We start from the raw sequence: 22626 nt of genomic DNA on the forward strand, positions 1-22626 counted from the left end.
TACTGATTGTAGATAGAGTCAGCCATAGATTCAATCAACTGTCTAATGACTTAAATACATGGAATACCTTACAGTAACAATCAAGCCCAGTTGACCAAACAACTGGGCACCATAACCTAGCCAAGTTCACACATGAACTTTACCATCACACTATATGATCTCATTTACAAGAAGTTCAAAACCAGCAATACCAGTCTATGCTGACAGAAGTCAAAATAGTGACTCTTGTGCAGTGGATGGGGTGGGGAAATGGGAGGGGCCATAACAGTGCTGGAAATGTTCTATATCTTGATTTGAGTGGTGATTACAGGATGGTGTGCACCAGTGTACACTTAAGATTTATACACTTTGGTGCACCTCAATTTAAAAGAAGTTATAAATAAGGCCTTAATCATTTAATAAAGAAAACACTGAGTAAGAATGGAAAAAATCTAGTTAGTTAACAAATGCTTAGTATCTACCATGTGTCAGGCATCCTGCTAGTACTTCAGGATACAGCATAGATCAGAAAATAGAGATGAAGCCTGCTCACAGACTACCAAATCAAGAGTCAAATCAAGAATCAACTTTGCCAATTACTTTTAGCCATTAAGGTACCACTAACAATGACTTGGAGTTTAAAAATTCGGTATATGAATTTTTAATCTAAATCAATCCTACAAATAAATCTATTATGGCTTTGCATATGAAAGCCTTTATAAATAAGTTCTTCCTTTTCTTATATACCCAACTGAACTTCTACTTTGCCTATAAAGGCTTTTAATCTCTCACAGCCAACAGTGGCCTATCTTTCTTTGGACTACTTTGGCACTCATAATTCAATTCAGCACTCAGAATTTTCAAATAGTCTTGGGTCAAATTTGTATCCTAACTGTAAGTTCTTGAAGTTCCTTGAGAATAGAAATCATATCACAGTTTTCTCTGGAAAGTTTCATGCTGAGTTATAGCTTGCTTTTTCTCCATAATCTTTCAAGGCCACTTTTCCATATCCATCCAATTTGTTCTTTTTAATAATTGTACGGTGTGCTGGTTTGAAAGAATGTATGTCCCCTAAAAAAAGCCATGTTTTAATCTAAATCCCATTTTGTAAAGGCAGAATAATCCTTATTCAATACTATGTTTGAATCTGTAATTAGATCATCTCCCTGGAGATACAACCCACTCAAGAGTGGTTGTTAAGCTTGATTGGGGGAAATGTGTCTCCACCCATTTGGGTGGGTATTGATTAGTTTCTGTAGTCCTATAAAGGAGGAAACATTTTGGAGAATGAAAGAGATTCAGAGAGAGCTGAACAGAATGACATAGCCACGAGAAGCAGAGTCCACCAGCCAGTCACCTTTGGAGATGAAGAAAGAAAACACCTCCCGGGGAGCTTCATGACAGGAAGCCAGGAGAACAAGCTAGCAGATGATGCTGTGCTCGCCATGTGCCCTTCCAGATGAGAGAGGAACCCTGACCATGTTTACCATGTGCCTTCTTACTAGAGAAAAACTCTGACTGTGCTCGCCATGTACCCTTCCAGATGAGAGAGAAGCCGTGAACATCATCAACCTTCTTGAACCAAGGTATCTTTTCCTGGATGTCTTAGATTGGACATTTCTATAGATTTGTTTTAATTGGGACATTTTTTCAGCCTTAGAACTGTAAACTAGCAACTCATTAAATTCCCCTTTTTAGAAGTCATTCCATTTCTGGTATATTGCATTCCAGCAACTAGCAAACTAGAACACATGGTATTCTGGGTATGGAGGCACCATGATTTCAAGCTTTATTGATGAATATGTAGCTTGTTTTCAATATTTTCAACATGTTACCATAAAATCTTTGTGCATTTTTGCATACTTGCATGAATATTTTGGTACAAAAAGTGCACCCTTTAAAATATCTTGGTCTCCTTTTGACAAATCAGCGTTAAGTATTCATCTGCACCTATGTTATAGAAATCCATGCATATATTTACTAATACTTTGTATATTTTTACAGGCTTATTATTGGGCCCTTATATATACTGGTATTCAAATGATATATTTGGTACAAATCTTCATAGTCATACCTCCAACTGTAGCATTGTATTGATAGTTTTATAACAATTCACTTTCAGCCACAGTTGATGGGTTCCCATTGCTGTGAAAATCAGGTACCATCCAAACAAGTTTCAAAGTACTCTCAGAACTCAGAATAGCAACTCAATGCAGACTGGAATAATCAGAAAATTTCTTGAAAGAGCTGTAACTTCAGCTGTGCCTTGAAATAAAAAAAGGATTTTCATAGGCTACAAGAGGGGTGAACCGAGTATGTAAACCTGATAAATCAGGACCACGGACAGAGCAGAGATGGCCTGTGAGTAAATGGGTAGGAGAACCAGAGTGGAATTTTAAGATAAAGGCTTTGAAAAACAGACCAGAAACTAGATTTGATGTTGAAACAGGAAATCAGGACCAACAGACATTTTGTGAGAGTATGTAACAAAGATTCATCTGACACCTATAAAAAGTAGAGTCTAAGAGGAAAGAAAATGAAGTTTTAGACCACCAGTGAGTCCAGGACCCACAGTGGAGTTAGTGACCCTACATTAAAGGGGGGTAGTTAAGTGAAACATTCCACAGGAAGAATCAATATGATCCACAATGACAGCTGCTACATCATTGGGTTTACTATATGTCAGGCCCTGTGCTAACTTCTCTAGCTATATCATCTCATTAATCCTCATAACAACTCCTAGAGTATGTATAGTAATTAATTTCATGGATGAGATACACTGAAGTTCAGCAAATTTAAGTGACTTGCCCAAGGTCACACAACTGACAAATTACAAATCTGGGATCCCAACCCATGTCCAAATGCAAAGCTGGTGCCTTAACTACAATGTTCTGCAGCAAAAGGACTTGAAGACTGAGAAAGAAGGAAAGACAATAGTGAAAATGACTCCAAAAGACCCAACTGAGGTGACTGGAAAAATAATGCTAATATTTACAGAGACAGGAATCACAGTTAAAATGTAGATTTCATGTCACAAACATTATGGACTCTCCATCCTATGTCAGCTCATAGCTTCAAAGAAGGAATATTCTTTCTTTTTCCCACTCTGGTTCCCTCCTTCCATGGAAAAATATTAAAATGTAGTTTCCTAAAAAATAAATGAGTTCAAGTCACCTGGGTAGTTCCACCCAGATATTTGAAGTCCTTAAGATGTCCAAAGACCTGAATTCTAATATCAGCTTTGTCAATCCACTTAGGTACTTCACACAATATCTTCTTACCTCTTGGAATCTCATTCTTCTCATTTATGATGAGTTAGGGTAGATGAAATTCCTACTAGATACTAGCTACTAATTCCATCATGTGCTTATTCTTTGTATTTTTAGTGCCAAAGCTACTTATTAGAGGAGATCTGACATCACAAAGTCCAAATCTTACTTGAGCCCCAGAACTACCTCTAATTGCTCCCTTTATGCATTTGTTCATTTCATTATTTATACAGATTTATACAGTAAATGTTTCATGATTACCTGCTATGTGTCAGTCATGTTTCTAGATGCTTTGGATATAGCAGGGAACAAAACATTCATCTTATCTTTTAGTAGAATAATAATAGATAACTTTTACTGTTTCCTATGTCTCTACATGTGATTTAAGTATTAACTGATTTAATCTTTACACCAACCCTATGATTTTTTTCCAAAAGAATGAAGCACAGTGAGATTAAGTAAATTTTTCCAGATTACATAGGAAGAATGTAGAATAATCAGGATTTGAAGCCAGGCAGTCAGAGTCCAGAGTCCCAATACTTAACCTCAATGCTTTGCTATAATAATCATAACACCACAGAAAGTAACCCATTGATTGCAAGTAGAGCCATACTTTGTCAAAGAGGAAATGAAACCCTTCAAGAGAGGCTTTAGGATTCTATAGATTGTGGCTTTGGATGTTATATAAACTGCTTAGCAGGGGGCAGCTAATAAGAACTCGGTAAATTTCTTAGTGTATCAAAGCACTTTGTATATGTTATGTCTGATCATTTAAACAAACCTTCAAAATAAATGGCATTAACTCATTGTATAGATAAGGCAACACAGGCTCAGATAAGCTACAAGTCTTGCACCAAATTAAAAGGCTGACAAGTGGCAGAACCAGGTCTTTCTCACCCCAGAATTCAGGCATTGCTTACTATCCCACACAGGCTGCCATTCTGATGGAAACATTAAAGCAACTTCATCCTAAATCAGCTTCTCTTGTTGGCCTAGCACTCATTATGCTCCAAAGATGATTTCCAGCAAGGCTCACAGACCAGACAAAGAAATTTTGACATATACATGTTTACAAAATGCTTTTCACCATAGAAGCTGGTGACTTTGACAGGCATATTTTAGCAGGAAACAAGGTAGCTTGCTTTCCAAAGTATTTGCTCTTGCATCTCATAACCAAAGAGGAGAAGCATTATTTTTTATTGGCCCATAACCTTTCAGTTATGTGAGTTTGGCACGAAATGACAGCTGTTAACACAGCAGGCCACCTCTTGGCATTCCAGTGATGGCTATATTAGTGCCACCACAGGGCCCAGGCCTGCCATAAGCCTGTCATGAGTCAAAGCGCCACTCATTCTCCCCTTATAAAGACACAAGATGGTGTCCAGGCTGTGACTTTCAATTTACATTGTTCTGCCTTGCAGCAGCAACATCATGAATTTTAAATACCTACTGTGATTTGGTCTTGTAACTGCACTGTGGACCCAGTACCATTCTGGGAGACTGATACAAGTAAGTGTAATCATATTTTTACACTAAAGTTCACTTACAGTGAAGCCTGAGGACTGAGGATAAATCCAGTGGAGAATCCTCCTTAAATTATAATTCTCCTTTCATCCCCCTGCACTCATCCCACTCTCTCATATAATATAAGTCTTATCTCATAGGACTTAGAATAGGATTAGAATAAGGGCCTTACTGTCTTCAGTGATGCTGGTAATAAAGGGGAGAGAAGGTGGGATAAAATAGGGAAGAAAGAGAGAGAGAGAGAGATAAGTAGAGGCCAGTGTTGATCACAACTCATTAGTAATTCATAATCTGTCTCTGCAAACCAGGGCTTCCTCCTAACTTTCCTTCTCGACTGATGTTACTACTATTCTCCAAATAGCTAAGCTTTTAGCAATTAAACCAAATCTTTGATTTCTCTTTGCTTTTGCCACTCACACTCAATCACTAGGTCTGTTGAGTCTTCCTTCATAATATCTCTCTCTTGCAATATCTCTCTCTTTATTTCCATTCCTATTGCTATCACTTTAATAGAGGTCTTCGTTACCTCACAACTAAATTGTTGCAGCATCAGTTTATTGTAAAGTGTATAAGAATTTAAATCTGGATGCAAATGAATTTGGGTTCAAATTCGGACCCAGCCACATGGTAGCTGTGTGATCCTCGACAAGTTACTTAACATTTCCGAGCCTCACCTGAAAAATAGATACAATAAGTCACTACCTCTGGGATTGCTAGAGTAAGGTATGCAAAGTACATAATTACTTTTTTTGTTGTTTATTTATTTATTTATGTATTTTGCATGGGCAGGCACCAGGAATCGAACCTGGGTCTCCGGCATGGCAGGCAAGCATTCTACCACTGAACACTTATATTATTTTTTAACTGTTCTGTATTACCAATTTCTTCCTTTTTTACCACCTTTATACCTTTTTTCACATATCTTTTCCCAAAATAAACAACATCCAGGATCTTTTGCTCCAAAATCTAACCTGCTCCCTAGTATGTAAGAAAAATACTAAACATCTTGGCCTCTCATTCAAGGCCTTTTACTATCAGACCTTAAATTACTTCCCAACCTGCTCCTTTCCTCACTGTTTCTTGTAAGAGTTCTTCTTCCACTACAGAAAGACTTTCTGTCCCCAAATACACATTTTTCACCTTTTCAGCACTGTTCACAAGTTACTTTTTTCAAAAATAGCTCACTGTTCCTACTCCATCTCCATCCATCCAAAAGTACCCAAAGTTAAGGTCCACTTCAAATCCCACATCCCTCAGGCATGTCTTCTTGATATTTCAACCCAAATTAGTCTCCCTTCTCCACCAATCCCTGCAGTCAACACCTATTTCCTATGCATTTATGTTACAAACCATATACTGCCTATTGTGAACTCCTTCTTTCATCCTTTTAATCCTATTTTGTAATTAAATAATGTAATGACATTCTTTGGTTTGAAGCCAAGGTACCACCTTACAGGTGAAGCTATCTATATCAGTCAGGGTTCTCCAGGGAAACAGAACAGCAGAATATATACTATCAATCTCTCTATCTATTTATCTAATGTAAATATTAAATTTATTTTAGGAATTGGCTCACGTAACTATGAAGATGAGCAAGTCTGAATTCTGTAGGATAGGCCATAAGTTGTGAACTTTGAAGAAGGTTTTCTATGAATTCTCTAGGAGAAGCTGTATGGTTGAGGTAGAGAAAGAAATTCTTTCTTCTGACTGCTGAAATCATAGGTTCTCTTTTTAAGGCCTTCAACTGATTGGATGAGACTGCTCTCATTGCTGAAGGCAATCTCCTCAGTTGACTGATAGATATAATCAGCCATAGATACAATAAACTTACTATTTATTTAAATCCATGAAATCTCCTCACAGTAACAATTAGGGCAGTGGTTTCTTGACCAAATTACTGGACACCATAACCTAGCCAAGTTGACCCATGAACTTAACCATCACATTGTCTGAGAAAAAACCTTTTGATTCATCAACAACTAATGTCTTTTGGATGTATTCGAAAATGAACACATATTATAGGTTGGCTAGATCAATAAATTTTGGGAAAGAAAGTGCCTTTTAAAAAATATAAACTTAGAAAACTGAGTGGAACATTTCTGATTTCTCAATCTTGGCTTGGTGGTAGCTGAGGTGAAACCAGTATCTCTAGCAGAGACTCAGATATAATGCAAGGAAGTTTCCCCCAATGCCTGAGACAATTTCCTGGAAATGGGGAAAGGGGTCCTTGTGCTTTAGCCATTTGTCAATGGAAAGAAATAGAAACTTCATCTCTTGGGGTAGAGACTTAGGAGACATACACTACCCTACTCACTGAGGGACCAAGCAGAGGGAACTCAATCCTATAAGACATAGATAATAGAATTCATATCACAAAACATGTTAGTTTAAGGGAGCTTTTTTTGTATACAATGAATTATAATGAATAAAAATAAATTAGGTATCAGTATGTGAATGGACTCTACTTCAGAAGAAGATGAATTGTTCCCATCCTCCATGTCCTTTTTCCAACCTTACTAAGCAAGCTCCCTGTTTTTCACAGTCAAATTGAAGAAGTGAGTCTTTGTCCTGATTCATTAAACAAATGTAAAGCTAAGTTTCTCATTCCAAGAAGTTATTGATGGTTGGACCCAGAACAACAGAGGATATGCAAAATCAAAACCAGAGGGTGTAGAGCGTCAGTACAGGAAACTGGGAGTGGGTGGTAGGTTCTGCTCAGAAACTAGGTCACAGTCTCAGCAAAAGGCAATGCAAGAAGGTCACTGCTCTAGGTTACTTGCTGCCAGAATACAATATACTGGAAACAGAATGGTTTTAAAAGGGTGAATTTATTAAGTTGCACATTTACAGTTCTAAGTCCATGATAATGTCCCAATTAAAGGAAGTCTGCAAAAATGTCCAAATTAAGGCACCAATGAAAGGTGACCTTCACTCAAGAAAAGCCAATGAAGTTCAGGGTTTCTCTCTCAACTGGAAAGGCACATGACAAACATGGCGACGTCTGCCAGCTTTCTCTCCAGGCTTCTTGTTCATGAAGCTCCCCTGGGGGCACATTCCTTCGTTCCTTCTTCATCTCCAGAGGTCTCTGACTGTGGTTCTCGTGGCTCTCTTGCTTTCTCCAAAATGTCTCCTTTTTTAAAGGATTCCAGTAAACTAATCAAGACCCACCTGGAATGGGTATAGTCACATCTCCCTCTAATCAAAGGTCAATACCCACAATTGGGTGAGTCATGTCTCTGTGGAGATAATCTAATCAGGTTTCCAACCTACAGTGCTGAATAAGGATTAAAAGAAATGGCTGCCTCCACAAGACAGATCACAATTAAAACATGGCTTTTCTAGGGCACATAACCCTTTCATACCGGCACAGTTGCTGAGAGATAAAGATACCAAAAAATCAAGAATCAAGTGCTGTAACCAGTACTAATGTGAGACAAAGTGCTGGAATTATCATCACCTTCATCATCATCATATAAATTGACAGTCCCGTATCTGAATCCTTTGGACATAGATATGTTTTACAATTTAGAATTCAGGGACTTTAGAAAGATAATACCTATTAATGCTTCAGCAGCAAATCATACTAAATGAGAATAAATAGATTTTATCTGTACACAGCCTCATGTTGTTTCAGGTTAGATCTTACCATCAGATTAACGTTGGCACCAATTTACAAACAAAAATCAAAACAGCTTCTATTTTTTGGAACTGTGGGAGTTTCAGAATTGTGAGTAAAACAGACCATGGACTAATTAGGATCTCCACATAATTGTTAGATTGAATGCTGGAAGATGTAACATGAGGAAACCAAGACCCAGGAAAGTTAAGCAACTTAACTTTCCCACAGTCATTTAATAGCTGAAAACCAAGGGGAACGGGCAATAGGGATCCTACTTTTCTGACGATAAAGAGAGTCATGTGGCAAAGGTGTTCAAGGAAAGTAAACCCAGATTTTTAAGAAAATTTTGTTTACATAGATCTAGTTGAAACTATATGTTGGAGTCCATATCCATCTCATGTTACTGCTCTATTGGCACTGCTGCTGTCTTTCAAATGTGTCTCAGTATTCTAGAATTCTTCCTTGATGACTTTGAGTTGTATTGGAGTAAACAGGGCCTCTTATTCTGATGTTGATGGTTTCATAACAGTGACTCCATTTTCTTCTAGTGAGCAATTTAAGGAATGCATAAAAGGCTATTTCAAATGTTGTTTTTAACTCTACAATACCACCAGCAATTATCAGCACCTCTCATGCAGTCTGCAAGAGAGAATTTTGTTTTAAAAAAAAACAAATTTTTTAAAATAGTAAAGAAGAAAAAGATCAGGTTATTCCCCCTTTATACTGAAAATTATATTTGTATATAACTCTTGTGAAATAGCAATCAGACAATTGCATGCCTACTCAACCGTACAGGGGACAATTTTACCAACTAATATTACCATCCCCACACATTGGTGCTCCTCTTTTAGTTATTTGACACTCACGTCCTCCTGCACCACCCCTCCAGGGAGAGTACTTAGAAGTTCTTTGCAGTTGTCAGACCATCCAAAGGGGACCTCTTGTCATTCAAGCATGATGTCCAACTTAGCTGAAGCCATGTAGGGTGGACAGGAAAGAGGGGAGGGGAAACCACTCACCTTACCTTTTACCCCACTTTCCTATTTTCCTGGGCTTCCAGGGGCCTTCTCTTCCAGGACCTTACTTCTGTAACTAGGTACCTTTCCGAACAACTTTAAAAACAATGAACCCTTCCCCACCTAGGATTTCCCATTCAGAAGCTTTTCTAAGTTCCACGGCACCCATACTCCTCCCTTCAAATGGACAGCCCCTTTTGGAAAATAAATACTTAATATTTGGTACCTGTTTTCTCAACTACTAGTTTTCCAGCACATAAGTAGTTAAGCCACTTGTCACGTCTATTTCCCTTTGAACTTGAATGCTCTGAGAAACAGGTTGGTTTGTCATACTTGGACCTGCTAAAATGCAGTTTGAAGAGAGTGAAGTGTAGTTAGGCTGGGAGAATAAGAAGTCTTCTTGTGAATACATGCAAAGATTTTCACTTGACTCCTGTTAATACTAATGAGGGTGATCTGCCAAAATCCCCCGTGTGCTGAGATGAAAATATATGCTTTGTTATAGAGATTTCCTGTTCCACTGTTGATGATTCATTGTATGATGTGATCAACTTATACCATAATAATGGCACTTATACATCACACTTTGAAGATGCTTTTTATTGACTTAATGTGAATATTATTGCCATCGTTTATTACAGAGACGTATTTTGTAGTAATTGAAATACAATATGGTGCCATTAATCATTCTGAATACCAAATGTTAACTTTAAACTGGTCACACTGTATTAAATGCTCCTCTAACCATAAAGCAATTTGATTTGCAAGTCTATAAAAAGCTGGTTGTTTAGGATTCAGTATAACTAGCACTTGGAACACATTCTATATTAGATTTCTCAACAGTTTTCTTTAACAATAAGTTTTATTGTTTTTCAGGGGGTAGGTTTTTCCTCGCAATGTGAACAAAATGATTGAAGTAATTTTCCTATAACATGATATCAGGACTTGGGTTTCACTTCTTTCTCTGAACTGATTTTGAGAACTAGTTAACCTACCTTTTACATATGTTCAATACTTTATACACTGGGATCTTAAAAAAAAGAAGGTGCAACTATCAAAGAAATTTCACTGTAAACGAGATGGAGGGACCATTACAGGTGTCTGCCCACAGATAATTCTGTTGTTTGCTGTTCCATCCATTATCAAGTAGTCACTGAGATTTTATAGGTTAAATTATTTGGGGGTCTCATGTTTCTTTTCACACAGCTGAGTGTGACTACAAAAATCGCTTACAACTTACAAGCCACAACTATATATATATATATATTCCTTTATCTATTGGGGCTGAGCAATACACAATAGGGAGAGTTGTTGCCTGGTTTGGGATATCTTAAACCTGTGACCATTTATCTACATTATTAAATAGCTCAACGTTTAAAAGCTGCTTCCTTTATTCCAGTCATTTGTAAAAATAACTCACTAGGTGGTATTTTCATAATTTAAAAATGTATACTGTAATTCCATTTTATCAAAACAATCTTTTCCTGGATTATAGAAGAAATGCATGCTTATTGTCCATAATTTGCACACTACAAAGAAGAAATTAAATCATCCGTGATGCCTCAAGGCAATATTTTCAAAGGCCATGTAACCATTTTGAATAGTGTAGAGAGATGTTTAAAACACTCATTGAAGATCATTTCCTTTCTTTTCATTTAGAATAAACTGATGAGGAGTTTAGGACTTTCTCTATATGATAGGTAATAGAGTGATTCTACATCATTTCAAATTCAACTTTTGTCGGTAAACACTTCTCTTCATAGGGTTTATTTTTGACCACTTTGCAAAGAGATTATAATGAAAATGTGCAAAGAGTCCCAGAAGGTAGCCTACTTTGAAAGGCTGTTTACTTGCCTTGGGCATGATTTGGGAGGGTAAAGGTCAAGGATGAGTCACGAGAAAGCCCCACGGGCTGTCCATTCAGACATGCTCAATACTCTTTCATCTCTGTCTGTTTTTGTTGACACCAGCTGTGTCTACCTTAATCCTCCCTGTGAGTTTACATCTTTTTTCTTAATAACCTATAAGCAAACCATAGAAAAGGGGCTTGTGCTGACTAGAAAGTAAAGGTTGGGAGCAGTTAATGGGAAGAAAAGGCAAAGGAAAAAGACATGCAATGGGTCACAAATTCTTTTTTATAAAAGGTCTGTGAAAGAAAACAAGATTATTTTTAACAAGACTCAATTTGACCCAGAGCATAAGTGGAAGTAATGATTCTTAAACCTCATCCAATACCTGAAATGAAGTAATGATACTATGCTAAATTTCTCCCAAGAAGCATGAAGTGCTGCCCACAAATTCTCTTTTAAGTGTAAAGAGGTGACAAATATGTTTCATAATTTTGAAGGCTTTAAGAATCAGAACCAATAAATACAACTATCACAGTAGATTATACATAATGCTTAGATTTTGCACGTATGTTTGCAATAAACAGCAGTACCTAAATACTGTGTTCTGTTTCAATCACTTGCCTTCCTAAAACATAAAAGTAGGAGTGAAATGGGGTTTTCATAGATTTCTGAACCCTTCAGTGTATGAAGAAAGGGAAGCAGGTGGTGGAAGGAAAATGAATATATCTTGCTCAAATCTCTTAGTTACATAATGTGTGAATGTACTGAAAGAATAAGAAGGGGGGATTAAAAGAGAAAGAAAGGGGGGAGAACATAAACAACAAAAGTCCTGGAAATACACTGTTATAGCCCATTATCGGAAAGTCCAATCAGGGAAGTACTAATTGCTTGACTTCTACGTTGGTACATTCATTGATGGACAATGCCTGACTGCGGCCCTACCTGTAGAAGGCAGGTTAGAACCTTGTGCTGAGATTTATAGACAAAATGGTGCCGAAGCTATGATCTACATGGAAAAGCAAAAGCATCAATGGCAGAGTATACCTTAGGTGATATCTAGGGAATTTTCAGCATATTACTATTTCATTTCTCTTTCAAAGAAAAAAAATCTTTAATATGAACCACAAAGATGGGGGTGGGGTGGAGTCAAGAAAGTAAGAGTCGTCTCTCGAGAGGGATGGGGCCCGGGGCAGATGTGATGGGCACAGCTGGGATGCTGAGTGCCCTGCAGTAACCCGTAGCAACAGCCATTCCCAGAACAGCTGTCAAGCACTGACTTGAATGGATGGCCCAAGTGCTGGGTTTGTTCTTATTTGTTTGGTTGTTTTTTAACCCTGATATATGGCTTTGAATACCTAGGGACTCTCTTTGTTGAAAGAAATAAGCCAGTAAATATTTTAGATTCAGAAGACACCTTTTCTTAAATACCCAGGGGAAACCATTCACTTATGTGAGCACCGAAGAACTGGTTAATAGATGACCCTGGAAAGCCCAAATCCCAAAATTTAGAATATGGCATGTGCATAGTAATTAATTCCAATTAATACTTTTTGCCAGTTTTAAGAAAATAGTGCTGTTAATGCCAGGTCTCCCTCCCATCTTTGCTCACTAGAATCAGACGACCCAGATCTCAACTCTAACTTCTTCGCCACTTATCAGCTGTCTAATTTAAGGCAAACACTGACCTTCTCCACACCTAAATTTGTTCATCTACAAAATGAGGGTAATATTAGGACCTACATGCTAGCAATGCTACGAGAATTAGACACGTTCACATAAGTAAAGCACTTAGCACAGTGCCTGGCCCACAACTAGTTTCCAGAAAAAGCAAACTAGTAATTATATTTTATTAAATTAACTGTAAGCTCTATTTTATCAAATGCAAAATGCCATCAGGTGTATGGTATGCCATTATTTTACGTATCACTAAGAAGAATTGGTGTCGATAAACTAGAGAAGAATGCTTCTTCTCTCAGTTTTCTTTCATTTTATTCTTTTGTAAATGTTCTTTTAAACTTATTTAAATATGTATTTTCATTGTGCTTAACTTTTGTGCTAAAAGTTAAATGGACTAATGTAGTCCTAAAACTTCTTAGCGTTAGAGTCTGACCCTACTGAATTTTTTTTTTAAGTTTTCAAAATTTTATACCAAGACTGCCAAAGAAAATTGCTGATCACACAAAACTGGGTTCATTAAACTTGTTGAACCAGGGGAAAAGCCACCTTGGCAGAATCTCAGTAGTTCTCACAAGGGGAATTTGAGAGTCATAGGGTAGTTTGGTGGAGAAATATGTAAACTAAGCGTTGGGCAAGGATTGGTCAGAATTTGCAAATGAGGGGAGTTGCTGGAGATCAGTGGTCTTATCTTAGAACAAATAGGAGTGAGCAAGCTGGTATTAACATACTTTCACCTGTTTGCTGTGTATGTCGTGGTGTGTATAGTTTACCTACAAGTGTGGTTTCTGTTTTATTTCTGACTCATTATCATCAATGCCCATACATTCCCACCTAACAGCATCCTTTTGCCATTAAGAGTGTTGGTGATGCAGTATTCCTTGTTTCCAAGATTTCCTTTGCAGTAACTGACATCCATTCTGAAAGCTTTGATGCCCAAGTATAGTATAGACAGCTGCAGCATAATACTAAGACAGATTTTTATATGCCTCCTGATTTCAGAACTAACAAAATAGAAAAAATATATATAGTGCATCTTAGAATCAATGAAATACAGTAATAATTTGAGAATAATAATAAAATCTTATTCTCAACTTGGAGTGAGATGAGATAAAATTGACTATACACACATATATCCTACTATATATTTAAATTCCCATTAAAGAACTAGTCAATTCTAGGAGTTAACTGAAAAGATGTATCATAAAATCATAATTCAAGAATACTTATCACCTGCAGACAGGCCCTCCATAACCCTAAAAGGGAGTTTTTATTGTTTATTTTGTTCTGATCCTTAACATTTTAGCATTACATTTATTTCCTCAGTTTAATAACTTACTGCTTTTTCAATTGTTTTTCTATTGCTATGGTATCTGGTCATAGAAAAAAACATCCAGGTCACATAGGAAAGGTCCAAGATGTTCTTCCTGTGGAACTGCTATGCCATGGAATGAAACTAGAAAAGAGAAAGACGTTCAATTGTACATTTGTATTGGATTTTTAAAAATTCAATGGATTTGAATGTGGCTCCATTATCATATTTCCCAATGGCAAAAATTAAAAGTCAGCACAATGGCAGCTCCCAAGAAGATAAGTCCAGGAGCAACAATCCATCAGGACACTGACCTGGGGACTCACTGGGATTTACCAGAAATTCTGTATCTGTGTGTGTGTATGTGTGTGTGTGTGTGTGTGTGCACGCGCCTACACATGGTGGATAGGGATGGAGAAGGAGACGATTGAAAATCTATTTATATTGTCAATATCATGCTTTCCCCTGAAATATTACCCAAAATGACAGTTTTATGAATAATGGCTATATCACCTTATGACTGGAATGGGTCAAGAAAGAAATCTCATGTATTACCTGGGCAAATTAAAACCATTAGAGATGCCAGACAAGAAATAGATTGGTGGCCCATCCTTTTCCAGGCCTGATAGTCATTCAAATCTAAATAATATTAAGCCAGAAAAATAAGTGTAAAGAAATCCGACAATGTTGTGATTTCTCCTATGACTATTTTGATACTTCTTTTTCAGGATTTGAAAAATCTTGGTTTCTCCCATTTGTTAAAAACAAAAAGAACATGCATTACCCCTACATTGCTAGGGCAATGTTTGTCTGCTCACTGGGTAATGCACACTGGGTGACATCTTGGTTTGCTTCTGGATCGAGACATGTTCTTTGCTTCCAACTGCACAGAATGGAGATATTCGACTAAAATTGTGAACATTGTTTGAGTCGGTTTGTGAACAGAATTCCTCCTGTACCCCTTTCCTAGCCCAGCATCAAATGGGTTGTTTCTCAAAGTACAATTCAGATTTTCTTAACAGCAGATTATTCACTCTTTGGGTTTCTTTATCTGAAATTATCCTGGGGAACCTTTATATTTGAGGCACAAAATGATATGAAAAGTCAAGTTTGAAAAAAAAAAGACAAACATAAAAGCCAAAGGCGAGTGCTGCAAGCAGAAAAATCATTCCTTGAACTCCCCAGGAGATGATCAAAGAGACAACTATAAATTGCAACAAAGGCAGAGATCTATTCTACTCTGAAAGGCCGCCAGAAACACTGGAAGTGTTTCATTATTTATTTCATTAATTCTGTGATAGCAATCTCTACTGACAAGATTTGCAAATCTGATCATTTATTAATGATACATGTCTGGAGAATTGTGCTCAAGACCTTCCTCGGGTCCTAGCCTCTACATGGCCGGAGCCCTTTGCTAACTGCCATCTTGCTCTCCTGCTACATTATGACATTGGGATTTCCAAGTTCCTCACCAGAGACTGGTTTCTCTGAGCTCACAGGCATATTCAAAGATGGCTGCCAGGCACAGCCCCGTTCTAATGACCACCACAATGGCCACTTTCTTTTATTTGTAGAAAATATTCTGAGAATCACAAAGTGGTGTGTGTGCTTTTAAGTTTTAGTGTGGGCAGAAATGAACCATTCAAGCTATCATTTGCATTTTTGTTACTCACCCTGATGCAGATGAGTCTTAACCTGACTCTTGACTATGACATTGATTTTTCTTGGAAATTTCCCCGTGGTTTCAGATATTTCCAAGATCTCAGCTTGTTTCCTTGGCGACCATCTAAGCTTTATTCCCTATGAACCAATGTAGCATGATTCATCAGTAAACAGCTAAGCAGCGCTACCCAACTTACAGTCTTCCTAAAGCTTTCCTGGAAAGCAATTCCTACCGTGAGCTATTGCATGAATACTGTTGCTATTCCACAGAGTGTAGCTAAAAAAATAATAATAAAAGTCCTATAACCGCATGCGTGGGGGAGAACAGCATTTATGGAGATAATGAAATGCAGAAATGAAAACCCCTCAGCAAAGCCCCTTTAGATGTGCCTAAGCTCTGTTCATTAATCTGTGATAATTAGACTTATTTGCAGAGGTTAACAGCAGTGGCACATGGTAATTAAGCACTCCCTCTCTACCAGAGGGATTGAAAATCCTTCTCATGTGACATGTGTCCAGTCTTCAGGACATTTTATGTTTGCTTTTCAGCTCAGGTTTCCTATAGGGGAGAGAAATTGTATTCCAGGCAGCCATAACCAGATATTACTTTCCATAATGAGCAGCATCATATTTTAGCTGTAAACCCAGGAGGGAGAGTGACCGGGGTGAAATCAATGCCTCCGACACTAAGGGACCCTATGACCTCAAGCTGTTTAATCCATAGGAGCCTCAGGTGCCCTTCTGTAAAATGGGGATAATAATACCTCCTTCAGAATATTGTTTTGATAATTTAATCATGATGAGAATAGCTAATGTTCACTGAACATTACAATATGCTATTCACCCTTCTAAGCATTTTACATGTATCTGTTAAATCTCATTTTACAGAAAAGAAACTAGAGCATAAGAGATTGAGGCACTTCCCCAAACCAAGCTTCTGGAGCAAATCATTTAATTAACCTTGAGGCATCCAAGTCCCTTGTGAGCAAACTTCACAAAAATGGGTATGAACTCACTGCTTGGAAAAATGCATTTCCTTCTTTCCTCTAAAATAAGAAAAGGTAATATTTATGCATTGAAACACCTTTATCCTTAACAGCAGTTATCATTAGCACATAGACTTGATAGAGGGGCATAATCCTATCTATAAAAGAATACTTTGAAATTAAGAATTAATGGAAGGTAGAAGAGAAATAGTCCACATCTGCCCAGTATTAATAATTGCTCTAAATGAGGTAATGTTTGCAAAGCCCTTGGCACGGTGCTTTGTGCATACTAACTGCTTAATAAACAGTAGCTATTATCATAGAAGGAAATGAGAGAGAATCACAAGAGGTAAGTTGTATCTTCCACTTCACATATGCACACGAATATGGGCGTAACGATACAGGCATCACTAAATTCACGCCCAGTGAGATTTTTATTCATTTCAGTCAAAAAGAAACTAGGTGGTTTATGACATTAAAAAGAAGTATTAAATATAGGAAGGAAAGAAGGAAGGGAGAGGAGAACGGAGAGAGGGAGGGTGGGAGGAAGGGGAAATGGTAAACATGGTAAACCTAAGATGAAGTCACCAAACTTTCTAGCCCTCAAATTCTGGAAAGCAGTGCTTAAAGGTCTCCGGTGCTAAGAAAGAGAGGGAATTTTGCCTGGGTTTTAAGATATTACCAGACCAAGTCAGAAGGTAATAATGGCATTTAATGGCCTTGCTCCAAGACAAGTTGAATTGTTAACTATGATCCCAGGACAATCTCACCATTGTCACGCTTACTCTGTATTCACGTTGTGGCTGAAGCCTGGCTCACGTTTCTCACAGGCAGTTGAGAATAAGGATCCCAGCAGAAAAATGAAGCTCCAAGCCTGAGCTTCACTGATTTTCCATACACAGCTAGAATATTCATTAGCAGTTCCTCACTCCTTTCAATGCAAGGAGTGTGCAAATGGGCAGCGCAGCACTTGTTTTGGCAAATCCTCTTTTTTACTTTTTTTTTCTTTTTGGCTTTTGAAAGACAAGCATTGACACTTCCCACTAAGAATGGAAATCCCTTCCGCAGCAAAGAAAGAATGAAGGAACTCTAAGGAATGATCTGAGACGCTCCTCGAGCCCTTATTCACCTGGTGGTTAGTCCCACACCTTCCTGCTGCAGATGAGAACAGAAGCGATCTTCAATTTAGTCTTGGTGTATGCAGATCTCACCTTTGTCAGTTCTGACCTGGATTTCCTTTGCAAGATCAGCCTTACCTTCAGCTGTGGCCTGCTGACACTGTGTTAAATGAAAGCACTGAAATAAACACAGTCCTGACTGCTTTGGTTTTTTTTTTTTTCAACTTCTTATTTTCTGGGGGGATGGGTTTTGTAAACCAGGCTATCAGTTTACAAATGGCTGATTTGGGTCGAGCTTTCCATTTATACATTGAAAGGAGATGAAAAGAAATTGACCTGCTCACTATTTGTTCAAGAGTAGGCAGTCCTATGCCACCATTCTGGGGTAATGAATGAACTAAATGTAGTGGTTTCTTCAGAACCATTTGTAAATCTCTTCAGATTGTCCAATGTCCAGGATATGTGGGATTCTTGCCATTTTGCCCTCACTAGTTGAACCAGACAGAAGATGAATTCTGCCTTTCACCTGCTTCTCAAAGGCTTCATCTCATTTAGTAACTCTTTGACTTATAGATTCCTTTCCCCCTAGTTTATAATGGTGGATCTGATCATGCAAACAAACCAACCAACCAAAAAACCTCTTTATACACTGAAACTCACAGATAAGGTTCTAAGTGAGATCATTAAATTAGTTGTGTGTCTTGGGTCTGAATTAAGAGAAACTAAGCAGGAACGACAAAGATTAAAAGAGATAGAAAAACATTCTTCTTGTTAAAGTAAATTAATTAGTTGGATTTATGTGAGGAGACAGAAGGGAAGAAGCCAGGCTGTGTCCTATATTAATAACTCACTTGGGAGAAGCCAGATTGGATTGAAAGTGGGGGAGGGGGATATTATGCTACCTTATAAGAGCAGTAGCCTCGGTTTTCCTCTCTTTACACTCCACAAGCCCTACATACACAAACACACATCCTCGCTCCTGACATGAAAATGATGTCATCTTTCTTCTTGACTCTCCTACCTGACTACATTAATCCCCTGCAGCGTGAAGGCCAGCAGGAGGCTGCTTAAGGGACTTCAGGCCTGTGAATAAAAGATGACCCGGTGGTTAGGGGCGGCAGCCTAGATACATTCAGGATGCATTAAAGCAATTAGTTGGAAGAGGCAGGAGAGCACAATTTCCATTCCCCAAGAAGGACCAGGAGCGCTGGGAGCAGGAGTGCTACAGCCTGGGGCCATTCAGAGCCTCCTAGGAAAATGGCTGTGCATAAAAGAAGCATGGAGTCTCAGCCCCAAGGCCTTGTTTGGGACTAGTGCCATTTAGGGGAGATTTCAAGATCAAAGGAACTACGAAACTGATTACGTTTGCAAATCAGTATGCTAGAGCCAGCCTGCCACAGATGATTTCAAATCATGGTTTGCAAGATTCCACCAACTGGAATCTGACCCATGGATGCTTTTCTGCTTGGCCAGACCGTTTGCTTCGGTCCAATATTAAGAAATCAAGAGATTTCATAATTTCTAGATTGCTTTGAAAAGCCAGCAAGTCTGGAAACCCTGGGTCTGCATTCCCGCATGGTACCAATCCACCGGAGCCGAGGATTAGCCTTCCACTTCCACTGGTCATGTGCTTTCCAGTTTGCTACAGTCCTCACTGCTCCCTATCACCCCACTCCCATCCCACTTCATTCATTCACTTAACTCATTTACATTATCCATCTGGCTCTCTGTAGGGATTTGAGTTTGTGGCCTCTACTTTAAATGGCTTCTGAGTTAGGTTCAACCAGAGATATAAGGCTAAGTTCTAGAGCTTCCAAGCCCAAGTTGCACACTGACCAACATCTTACTTCCTGCTCCTGAAAAGTTGACCTCTAGTCTTGCATGAGGCTTTATTGTCATGTGTCCACGACTCTTTGTAAGTCTGCAGCTCTCACCGAGGCGGCTCTGGTATATGCACACTCACCTATTTCAACCCGGCTAGCAATGGTGCCGTGAAGTGGCAATTAGAACAAAGGTGTATCTGAACGTGACTTTATATATTCAGTGGCAACTACACGTATGAGCAGTGGTGATGCCCATCAGATTAAGAAGAGCCAAGAATAACATAAGCTAAATAAAATACTTGCCAAAGCAGCCTCGGAGATCTAGAAACTGCTCGGTACATTTTTGACACTTACTGCATAGTGTAATGAAATGTCAAAATAACCCCAAACATACATGAACTGCCAAGCCAAGGTCTGAGCCAATGTCCCCTGCCCTGATTCTCTTAATAGGTTCTGGCTGTTTACAACTTTCCATGTTGTTGTCTACTTATTTAAGTCAGTAAAGCTTTAATAAGATTTCCTTTCTTGTTTGGATGAATTTCCAGTTGGAAATCTCCCTGAAAGACAAAAGAAGGAATTCTGATGCTTAAGGAATCAAATCATACATCTTCCATGAAACTTCTTCCTCCCTTCCCCCACCCCCTCCAAACCCTCAGATGCTTTTCTGGCTTCTTGCTTTTAATCTCTCTTGTCCTTCCCAATCACTCAGCCCAAATGGGAATGCAGTGCTAAGTGGCTGGCCCTTCCCTCCACTCAGCTGTGCCACATTTAGGTGGTCCTGAAAGGCATGGCATCTCCCAGCTGCTATTGGCACAGGGCTCTATGTTAGAAACCCCTTTGCTTAAAACAAGGGAACAAGGCATGTTTTTTTTTTTTAAAGATGGCTTAGAAACCTGTGTGACTATAGTGCTGCAAAAGACACTAACAAACTGCAGTTAAAAAGTACCTGGTACAGGGTCAGAAAATGAATAATTTAAACGTTTTTTCACATGGTGAATTAACCTTGACTTATTTCGTGTTTCTTGCCCCATCACCCCGGCTTGTGCTTGTTTCCAGTCTTGAGTTGGCTGGAGTCATCCGGATATGCATTTTAATATCTCTAGGAAGCTTTTTCTCCTTCATCTGGATCACAGAAAGCGAGAGCAATTGGATAAACTTGTGCCCACTGCCCTACTGGAAGGGTCGTCATCGTATAGAAGCTGACGGCGATAAGTCCTTGGGGCATTGTGTCCGGGGGGGGCACCCCATGGAAAGTGATCACCAAATGTCCTCCCACCAATATTTCTCTAAATGCAGTTTTACTGAGATATTTTATATATTCACATACCATATAATCATCCAAATTGTACTATCAGCAGTTCACGGTATCATCATATAGCTGTGCATTCACCATCACCATTGATTGTTGGATACCTTCTACCAATATTTATAATCAGAGGCCAAAGCAACTTGGGATTTAGGAAATGTCCGTCTTTCTGTTTTCACCACTCTCATTTTTCTTTAAAGAGTCTTCTTTCCCTAGCTCTTTGCCACCAGCAGCAACAGTCCCACCCAGACAATAAAAATCCTCTTTCCTGACTCAGCTCTCTGGAAGGCAGGCAGAAGCCCTCCTCACTGCTCTAAAGCCACCTCTCATACCCCACAGTACAATTACAGAGTGCAGCATTCTCATCTCCCTTATAGTCTGGGCACTCAGCCACACAAGGAAGCAAGGTCTGTGAAAGTGCAATTTTCACCCAAGTTGTACTCACACATTTTCCTCCCCGATTGGTTTGGCAGGGAAAGCCGATGCTGGTCCTGAGACACATGAGTGCACCTGCAGGGCTAGCCAAAAGGAGGCGGGAGCTTGTCTGTGTGAGCAATGTGGTTTTCTTGGAGATGGTATGAAATAAACACTGTGTGTCTTAAAGGCAATGTCATTGAAAGAAGACACACACTGAGGCAAAAGGCAATCTGGGTTTTTTTTCTTAAGAAACTTGTTCTTGTAGTTATGGTGGGGCTAATTTCTCTAAGAATTATTTTGGCAATGTCCAATAGAAACTTCTGCAATGTTGGAAATGTGCTGCCTCTGCACTCTCCGATACCATAGACAGTAGCTACATGTGACTATTGAGTTGGATTGTTGCTAGTGTGACTGAGGAACTGAAGATATTTTATTTTTTTAATCTTAATTTAAATTTAAATAGCCAGATGTAGCTACTGACTACTCTGTTGGACAGAGCACGTTTAGGTAACAAGAGATATGCTATATTCTCCTTCGTTCTTCTTTTTTTTAAATCCACCTTAAGCATATCTAGCTCCAAAGTTGACAAACACTTCCTCCAGAAATTCTTTCTTTTGGTGTTATCAACAATAAGAAAGTAAGGAAATAAGCTTTGGATTAAGCTTCTATTAATCAAAGGTGCCAGACCTGTGGAAGGGGCTTTCACGTAGGAACCTTATGTTGGTTGGGTTGAAATGTTACAATTCTATTAGTATTAGCCTCATTTTACAGCTGAGGAATCTGAAGCTGATACATTTTGGTAAATGGCAAGTTTAATAGCTGGCAGTCCTGAAATTTTAGTCTTTTGGATTCCTAGTCCACTATTTTTTTCCATCACAAATAAGTGGTGGTGTTCCCAATTCTGTTTCCATTCTGCAGAGAAGGAAACAAGTCATTCGTTACAGAAAGAAGTCCAAGGGTGAGTGGTAGGCACAGCAGCTTGTGGCTATAAGTTTCTTTCAGATCTAAGTGCACAATGAAAGTTCTCAAGGAAGAAGCATCCAACAAACTTTTTACTTGCTGGTGCCAACA

This window comes from Tamandua tetradactyla, chromosome 3 (genome assembly GCF_023851605.1).
Source record: "Tamandua tetradactyla isolate mTamTet1 chromosome 3, mTamTet1.pri, whole genome shotgun sequence".
Lineage (NCBI taxonomy): Eukaryota > Metazoa > Chordata > Mammalia > Pilosa > Myrmecophagidae > Tamandua > Tamandua tetradactyla.